Source organism: Podarcis filfolensis (genome assembly GCF_964270895.1).
Source record: "Podarcis filfolensis genome assembly, chromosome: 9".
Classification (NCBI taxonomy): domain Eukaryota; kingdom Metazoa; phylum Chordata; class Lepidosauria; order Squamata; family Lacertidae; genus Podarcis; species Podarcis filfolensis.
Genome location: NC_139610.1, coordinates 74,222,983 through 74,231,752, shown reverse-complemented (window position 1 = coordinate 74,231,752; position 8,770 = coordinate 74,222,983).

Here is an 8,770-nt window from a genome sequence, read left to right as displayed (position 1 = left end):
GCTGGGCCTGATGGGACTTTGAAGGGGCGCAGGTTCCCCATCCCTTGAGCCCATCCAGCTTCCAAGTTTGGGAGGTCGCCTCCCCTATTATCCTGTCTGTAACCATCATAGAAGATTGCCAGTTTAAGTGCTTCTTCGAAACTGGCCGAGAAAGCAGTGACACAGCTTCCTGAGGCAACCTGTGTCCTTGCAGGTATCAAGTGTTTCTGCCCTTCTCAAAATTAAAATCTGTGTTCTGCTAAGAGCCAGGCACACACCTGAATTCTGCAACGTCAAGAAAACGTGCTTCATTCTTACGAATTTGCATTCATCTGTTCCGGTTTGGTTAGTTAAGGGGAGGGCTGTTGTCTTGCCCTTTGGCTTCTGAGGTCTGCCAGGTTTCAAAGTCAATCTTCACAGCCTTATGCATTACAAACATACTTTTTTTTAAAAAAAAAAAAGAAAATGTCCTAAGATTCCTGTAATAATAATAATAATTTATTACTTATACCCCGCCCATCTGGCCGGGCCTCCTCAGCCACTCTGGGCAGCTTCCAACAAAATATTAAAAATACAATAAAACATCAGACATTAAAAACTTCCCTAAACAGGGCTGCCTTCAGGTGTCTTCTAAAAGTCAGAAAGTTGTTTATTTCTTTGTGGAACACCCTCCCATCAGATGTCAAAGAAACAAACAACTTTCTGACTTTTAGAAAGTCAGGGCGCCACCACCGAGAAGGCCTTCTGCCTGGTTCCCTGTTCAGGGCTCACAGCTGTTCCCAGAATAAGATGTTGTGCTACTGTAGATTTCATATGTTGGGAGGGGGGTTTCCCTCTCTTAAAAGTACTCAGACCTGCATTGTATTTTTCTGCATAGCTGAAGGTTTTCCCCAGTGCAGACCCAAACCATATCTAGGAGGTGGCCCCATTTTGCACGCTGTTTTCTTTATTTTAGGGAAGAAGGGCAATATTGCATGAGATTTGGGTCACTAACTGCCTTTGCAACTTCTTGCCACTAGGTGGGGCAACGAGCCTATGTTCTTCCATGTCTGACTCTAGTCCTGGGCGGTTTGTGCAGAAAAACGGGTTCCGACTTTAAGCCCAAAATGAAGAAAATGGAATGCCAAAACCATAAAGGAAATAAAAGCCAGCCCCTTGACCTGTCGTCCTCCTGGAATTGCTGGACTCCCCAACAGTCTGGAACAACCTTTCTCAATTTGGGGTCTCCAGATGTTGTTGGACTACAACTCGGATGGCTTTAAAAGAGGATCTCAAAGGCTGTCACGAGGAAGAGGGAACAACTTGGTTTTCTCCTGCTCTGGAGGGGAGGACTCGAACCTGTGACTTCAAGTTACAAGGAAGGAGATTCCGACTCAGCATCAGAAAGTTTTTCCTGATGTTAAGAGCTGTTTGACAGTGAAACGGTCTCCCTCTGGAGGTTATGGACTCTCCTTCCTTGGAGGTTTTTAAGGAGAGGTGGAACGGCCATCTGTCAGGGATGCTTTATCTGAGATTCCTGAGATCGCAGCGGGTTGGACTAGATGACCCTTGGGGTCCCTTCCAACTCTACAATTCTGTGATTCTATTATTCTACCAGTTGCTGGGAACTACAGGAGAGGAGGGGGCTCTGGTATTCAAATCCTGTTAATCATCATCATCATCATCATCATCTGGGTGGCAAGATGATCCAGCAGCCTCTTCTTAGGCTCTTTTGCGTGACCTGGCAGCAGGGCTCTTCTTATGAATGGTGCTCTGCAGATGGATCCCTAGTGGGCACTGCTTTGGTGCTCCACGGGTCCTGAGATCGAAAGCCGGAGGCTCCCATCCCATTGGGGAAGAAGCTTTTTCCCACGGCGCCTGCCCACCCCCATTTAGGTCCACTCAAAAGGACTTCTCTCCCATCCGCTAATGGCCTTGTGGGATGCAGGTGCTGTTATTTCCGCTAGGCTAAAATGCCCAAATGAGTCCGTTCCCAGTAAAAGGGGTTTCCATTATCTCCCATCTCGGCTTGGCTCATCACAGCAATGACCTCACTCTTCCCGGCCACCCCTTAACATTATTCACTGCTCCATCTTTGGGTGCATGAACAGGGAATTAGCGCCTCTGTTTCATAGCGGTGGGGGGCGGACTTTTTTCTGTGTGACCCACATTCCTCTCGTGGGGACAGGTAATACGCTGTCCGGCTGCGAAGTGGTGGTGGGTGAGACCGAATCTGGCAGTGGGTGGGGGTCAGAGCCAAATGGAAAAGACCCCCCTCTCTCTCTCACCTCCTCTCTCTCACACCCCTGGTCTCTCCTCCCTGCCCAGCAGGTTGTGGGCAGGGAGACTTCCTGATGTCTGAAATCATAGAACTGTAGAGTTGGAAGGGACCCCGAGGGTCATCTAGTCCAACCCCCTGCAATGCAGGAATCTCAACTAAAGCATCAATGACAGATGGCCATCCAATCTCTGCTTAAAAACCTCCAAGGAGGGTCCAATTTCTCCTAGGGGAGCCCATTCCACTGTCAAACTGCTCTTAGCATCAGAAAGTTCTTCCTGATGTTAAGTTGGAACCTCCTTGCAACTTGAAGCCGTGGGTTCGAGTCCTTCCCTCCAGAGCAGCAGAAAACAGGCTTGCTCCATCTTCCATGAGATATTTGAAGATGGCTATCAGATCTCTTCTCAGTCTCCTCTTTTCCAGGCTAAACATACCCAGTTCCTTCAGCTGTTCCTCATCCACAATCAGGAGCCTTGGATCTGAAGGGGTTAGGTCAAGAATGGGAAAAACCTCTCATTTTTCTTACCTGGTGACTGACTGAAGCAAGACTGACCAAGAAAGAATGGCACATTGGAAGGCTAACAGATTTGATGCGGTGGTCCAGAGGAACTCAATTCAGTTGTATTAAAAAAGGGTGACCTAGGTGAACAGTAAGATCATATAATGGAATCTGAGCTGGTTCCATCGCTGAGCTGTTCTTTCAGTCAAGACATTTGGGATAATGTTTAGCCAAAATCATCTCTCCTGTAACTGATGTGCTTCCCTCCAAGGACAGCAGAGAACACATCTTTATTGTCTGGGTAGCTGTATTAAAACTCTTGCATACACAGCAACGAAGAAAAATACTGTTGCTTTGTAACGCAAGACCAAAAAGGCAAGCAGTTTTTTAACCTTGGTTTTGTAAACCAAAAATATTGATCTTACTTGCTTCCACACATGGGGTATAAAAACACCTCCCCAGTTTGGTAGTCGTTTCTGTATATGTATATATATATATATATATAAAATGTCGTTTCTATATATATATATATATTCCAATATAAAAAAACCATACAAAGCAAACATCTTATTTATCACCAACATCCTCTTTTTTGACTTCCCTCAGCCTTTCTGATGATTCTTCGTTCTGTTAACTTCTTCCACATTTCTTACTTAATATTGCACTACTTTAATATCTTATTTAGCCCTTATTTTTTAACAATATTTCTACCTTGCATTTTCACAGAACTTCCTGAAAACCTACAAACGTTATTTGATCATCACATAGTGTTTGCATATACTCTGTAAATTTAGTCCAGTCTTCAGTGAATTTCTGGTCACGTCGGTTCCGGATCCTTCCTGTTAATTTATCAAGTTCCGTGTAGTCTGTCAACTTCATTCTCCATTCCTCAATCCTAGCCAATTCCTCTGGTTTCCATTTTTGGGCCAACAATATTCTTGCTGCTGTTACTGCATATAAGAACAACTTTCATTCTTTCTTATTAACTTAATTTCCTATTATTCCTAATAAAAATGCTTCTGGTTTCTTAATAAATGTATATTTCAACATTTTTTTATCTCATTATATATCATCTCCCAAAAGCTTTTTACTTTTTTCCATTCCCACCCAGTTTGGTAGTCGTTTCATGCGTCCCGTGAAGCTGGTTCCTCTAGCCCAACCAAAGACCTCGGCCAGAAGAAATCAGAAGTTACGCCGGTTGAGTTCAGTGGCACTTGCTCCCAGGTAAGTGGGTCTAGGATTGCAGCCCTAAATCTGTTGGTCTTCGCAAGACTCTCTGTTGCACCCCTCTAAGATTTGTGTGGCTTATGCAAGTTTGCAAGATTTCCCTTCATCTGCATAATTTATTCAGGTCCCACCCACAGGGAAAAGCATCAAACCACCCAGGGCATTCCATCCTCTGCAAATCTTGCTCGGGCTTTTGAGATTTCAGCAAGGGTTACCCACACTTTTGCAGCCAAAGGGGGACAGAGACTTGCTTTGCGTTTTACTTTTCGGTGGCATCTGAGATTACCAGGGAGCTACATTCTGAACCCAGCGCTGTATTTTGCATCCAGCACTCCCTGTGAAAATTTGCCCTGTGCTGCCTGGTAGCTGGGATGGAACTGTGAGCTGCTTAGCAGAGGAGTCTTTGATACTCACACAGAGATCTTGGGAATGAGGGAGGGAGACATCCAGGGCTGGGAGAGGGAAGTGGTGAATGTGAGGGGCAGGTCTGGAAGAGCAAAATAAAACAGACAGGATGATATTCCAGGTGAGAAGGTTCTGCCTTCCAGGTGAGAAGGATGTACTTTCCCCAAAAAAACCCAGTCCTTTCTGTTGGGGATAATTCAGACTGAAATTCCAAGGTGTCAAAAAAGGTTATTTATGTATGCCACCCTTGTTTTGTTAGCCCAAAAATGGAGAACGAGCAAGGTTCCAACAAAAGAAGAATGGCAATTTAAGCTGGCAGAATATGTGCAGCTTGCGGGCTTAATGCATAGAATAAGAGAACAAGAAGAACATAACGTTTAGAGAAGACTGGAAAACGTTTATTGAATATATGGAAAATAACTGTGTACAGCTGAAAACGCTGGCAGCGTTGAGATAAATTCAACAGTGTAAATAAGTTTTGATGGGTGCAATAATGCAATACTGAATGGTATAGTTTTTGTAAAATATACAGGGGTTCATGATATGCTAAGTTGGACACGGGTGGCGTTGTGGGTTAAACCACAGAGCCTAAGACTTGCCAATCAGAAGGTTGGTGGTTCGAATCCCCGCGACGGGGTGAGCTCCCGTTGCTCGGTACCTACTGAAAGCACATCAAAGTGCAAGTAGATAAATAGGTACCGCTCCGGCGGGAAGGTAAACGGTGTTTCCGTGCGCTGCTCTGGTTCGCCAGAAGCGGCTTAGTCATGCTGGCCACATGACCTGGAAAAACTGTCTGCAGACAAAAGTCGGCTCCCTCGGCCAGTAAAGCAAGATGAGCGCCACAACCCCAGAGTCGGCCGCGACTGGACCTAATGGTCAGGGGTCCCTTTACCTTTTATGATATGCAAAATGAACCATGGAAAGAGAAGAAGGGAAGTCCTTGATATCTTAAACCTGCTGGATGGGGTTTGATTGCATGCACAACTGCAAATGTGTGTTTCTCTCTCTCTCTCTCTCTCTCTCTCTCTCTCTCTCTCTCTCTGTGTGTGTGTGTACGTACCAAGTACAGGGAGTTGCAGAGCCCTTGGCGTTTGTGGCTTTTCCTGCTTCCTGAGAGTCGCAGGACATCTCTGGGGCTACCTTTTTGGATTGGGCCGCTTCCCTTGGAGTGACACAAAGACTCCATGTCTGCTGAGTTTTTTTCTGGCAAGATCTCTTTATTTACAAGGTACACAGCGAGCAGGCAGGCATCCACACAAACTGGTACAGTCTCTTAAAAAGCAATGCCAGTTTCCTCAAGAGCAGCAGCATGAAGCGTTCTCCCCGCACCCCGAATGCTTCTTGCTACCCAGCTGTAAAAAGATGGAAGAGTTCTTCCGCTGTGTCCCTATAAAATATGACCACGTTTCCCATCCACCTGCCTTACCCCCCTCCCCAGCTTTCATGGAAGCTGTGGCATGCTCAATAGCTAGCAGTCACCAGCCATCAAAGACAGTTAATTTGTGCCAAAGCCCAGAGTGGGATGGTGGTCTTTCCAGGGGACATTCCCACAGATCGTATTCACACGATCACTCAACATCTCGTCTTTCGGTGGCTCATCACGATGTGCAGAATTGCTCTCTGTGGAAAAGCATTGAGAACAGAACAACAGGCGGTGGGATTGCAGAGAAATTTTTAAAAATTGGGAAATGATATATAATGAGTTGAAGAAAATGTTGAAATTAACATTTGTAAAAAAAACAAGCATTTTTGTTAGGGTTTGCAGGGAAAGACCTGCCAAGGAAAATGAAGAACATATTTATGTACACGACAATGGCGGCAAGAGTCTTAATAGCACAAGGATGGAAGAATGAAGAAACCCCAACAAAAGAACTGTGGCAAGAGAAACAGATGGACTATGCGGAACTGGCAAAACTGACTTACAAACTGCGCGACAAGGACAACTGTGACTTCAGAGAAGAATGGGAACCTTTTACAAAGTCCTTAAAGAAACAACAAAACGAATTGGACTCCTTGGCAGTTTTTGAATAAACAGACACAAATTTATTTGTTAATATAATAGATGGATAATTTAGAGATTTTTACATTTTTATAACATGCAGAGAATGATATATGTTAATAAATCAGCAAGAGGAACTGAGGGAAGTCGTAGGGGGGAGGGGAGGGGTATGGGGGGAGATGGGAGGAGGGAAATGGGGGAAAATATAATTGATGGAAAAAATTGTTATGTGGAAAAAGTCAATAAAAAACTTTTTAAAAAAACAAAAACATAACAACAGGCTGCTGGAAAAGGCCAAGGGACCAGTTGGTCCAGCATCCTCTTTTCTCAGTGCCTGTGGGAAACCAGCAAAGCGGCATTTGAACACAGGAGCCCCCTCTCCTGCCATTGTTTCCAGCAACAAGCCCCCCAACTGCAGAGGCAGACCATAACTCTCCTGGCTAGTAGCCATCAATATCCCTCTCTTCCTCCATGAATTTGTCCAATCCTCTTTTAAAGCCATCCAGGTTGCAGACCATCACTGCCCCTTGTGGCAGAGAGTTCCACAGTTTAACCATGGATGTGCAACCGGCTTAGTCCAGCGGTTCTCAACCTGTGGGTCCCCAGATGTTGTTGGACTACAACTCCCATCATCCCTGAGCTCTGGCCTTGCTAGCTAGGGGTGATGGGAGTTGTAGTCCAACAACATCTGGGGACCCACAGGTTGAGAAAGGCTGGCTTAGTCGGTAGAGAACATGAGACTCACTCACTCTCCCCCCCCCAATCAAATCACAATAACTATTCCAAATCATACATATACATACCGTATTTTTCACTCTGTAAGACACACTTTTTCCCTCCTAAAAAGTAAGGGGAAATGTGTGTGTGTCTTATGGAGCGAATGCAGGCTGCAAAGCTATCCCAGAAGCCAAAACAGCAAGAGGGATCGAGAATATTTTTTTTCTTGTTTTCCTCCTCCAAAAACTAGGTGCGTCTTATGGTCTGGCGAAAAATACGGTATCTAATAATCCAAATATTCCACCAAATTTTAAATTTTTAATAGGACTTCCCATGCTTCAAGTTCGGAGGGTTCTAATCATCTCCTATCTCTACTGCTTTTCATAGTCATTTCCGATGGTTCCTCTAATTCTTCCTGTTGTTAACCTTCCTTCTTTCGCAGCCTGTGAGCTGTTCCCACAAGCGAGTTGAGACTCTCAGTCTTAGGGTTTTAGGTTCAAGCCTAAAGATTCCTGCATTGTTTTAGCTGGCCCGTATGGTCCCCTTGCAAGTGTACAATTCTATGATTCTGCTAAACTATCTTTGGATATCAAAGTAAATGTTTTTGTGAGCGCTCATCCTCACGCTCTGCCTTCACTGTCAGAGGCAGCGATGTTTCTGAATGCTGGTTGCTGGAAACTGGAGGACAGGATAGGGATCTTGTGTTCGAAACCTGCTTCCATTAGGGCATCTAGTTGACCACTGTGAGAATGCTGGACTAGATCGGCCACTGGCCGGATCCTGCAGGGTTGTTCTTATGTACATCATTTTATTCTATTCACTTACAGCCCACCTTTCCAGAGAGCCCACTCTGGCATACATAACCTCCCCCATTTTATCCTCACAATAACCCTGCGAGGAATACTAGGTTGAGAGACAGATGCTAACCCAATGTCACCCAGTGGGGATTCGAACCCCGGTCTCCTGGGTCTTGGTCCAGCCCACTAACCACTACACCACAGGCTTCACCTCCCATATGCAGAATATCACCTGCTTTTGACACAAAGCCTGGTCATCCGTCTGCCAGGGATGCCGCCGCTGCAAATCGCACTGCAGATTCTGCGCTGAACGGGGTTGGACTAGATGAGCTCTAAGGTCTTTTCTGCAATTCTGTATCAGGACTGAAGAGGTGAAGAAGGAACTAGTGTGGGGTAGTGGTTGGTGTCTCAGTCTAGGGCCTGGGAGACGAGGGATCTAGTCTAGGTTACCAGATTTTTTTTCAATGAATCCGGGGACACTTTAAACAAACAAACAAACAAACAAAAATACTACACATTTGGGACGTTGATGCTGCAGCGATGGTGGTGGCAGAGCGGCCACTGCCGCCTTGACCTCAACCGCCACGTTTCCCCTTCCTCCGAGGCTTCTATCTCCAGTCGTGCTTTTCCTGTCTGTAGTTTCACTTCCAAAACTTGCATCAGCAAATATCTCAAGACCACCAGACTTCTGATTGTTAAATCTCAGTCTGTAGTGCATAAGGTAAAGGTAAAGGGACCCCTGACCAATAGGTCCAGTTGCGACTGACTCTGGGGTTGCAGCGCTCATCTTGCTTTATTGGCCGAGGGAGCCAGCGTACAGCTTCCGGGTCATGTGGCCAGCATGACTAAGCCACTTCTGGCGAACCAGAGCAGCGCACGGAAATGCCATT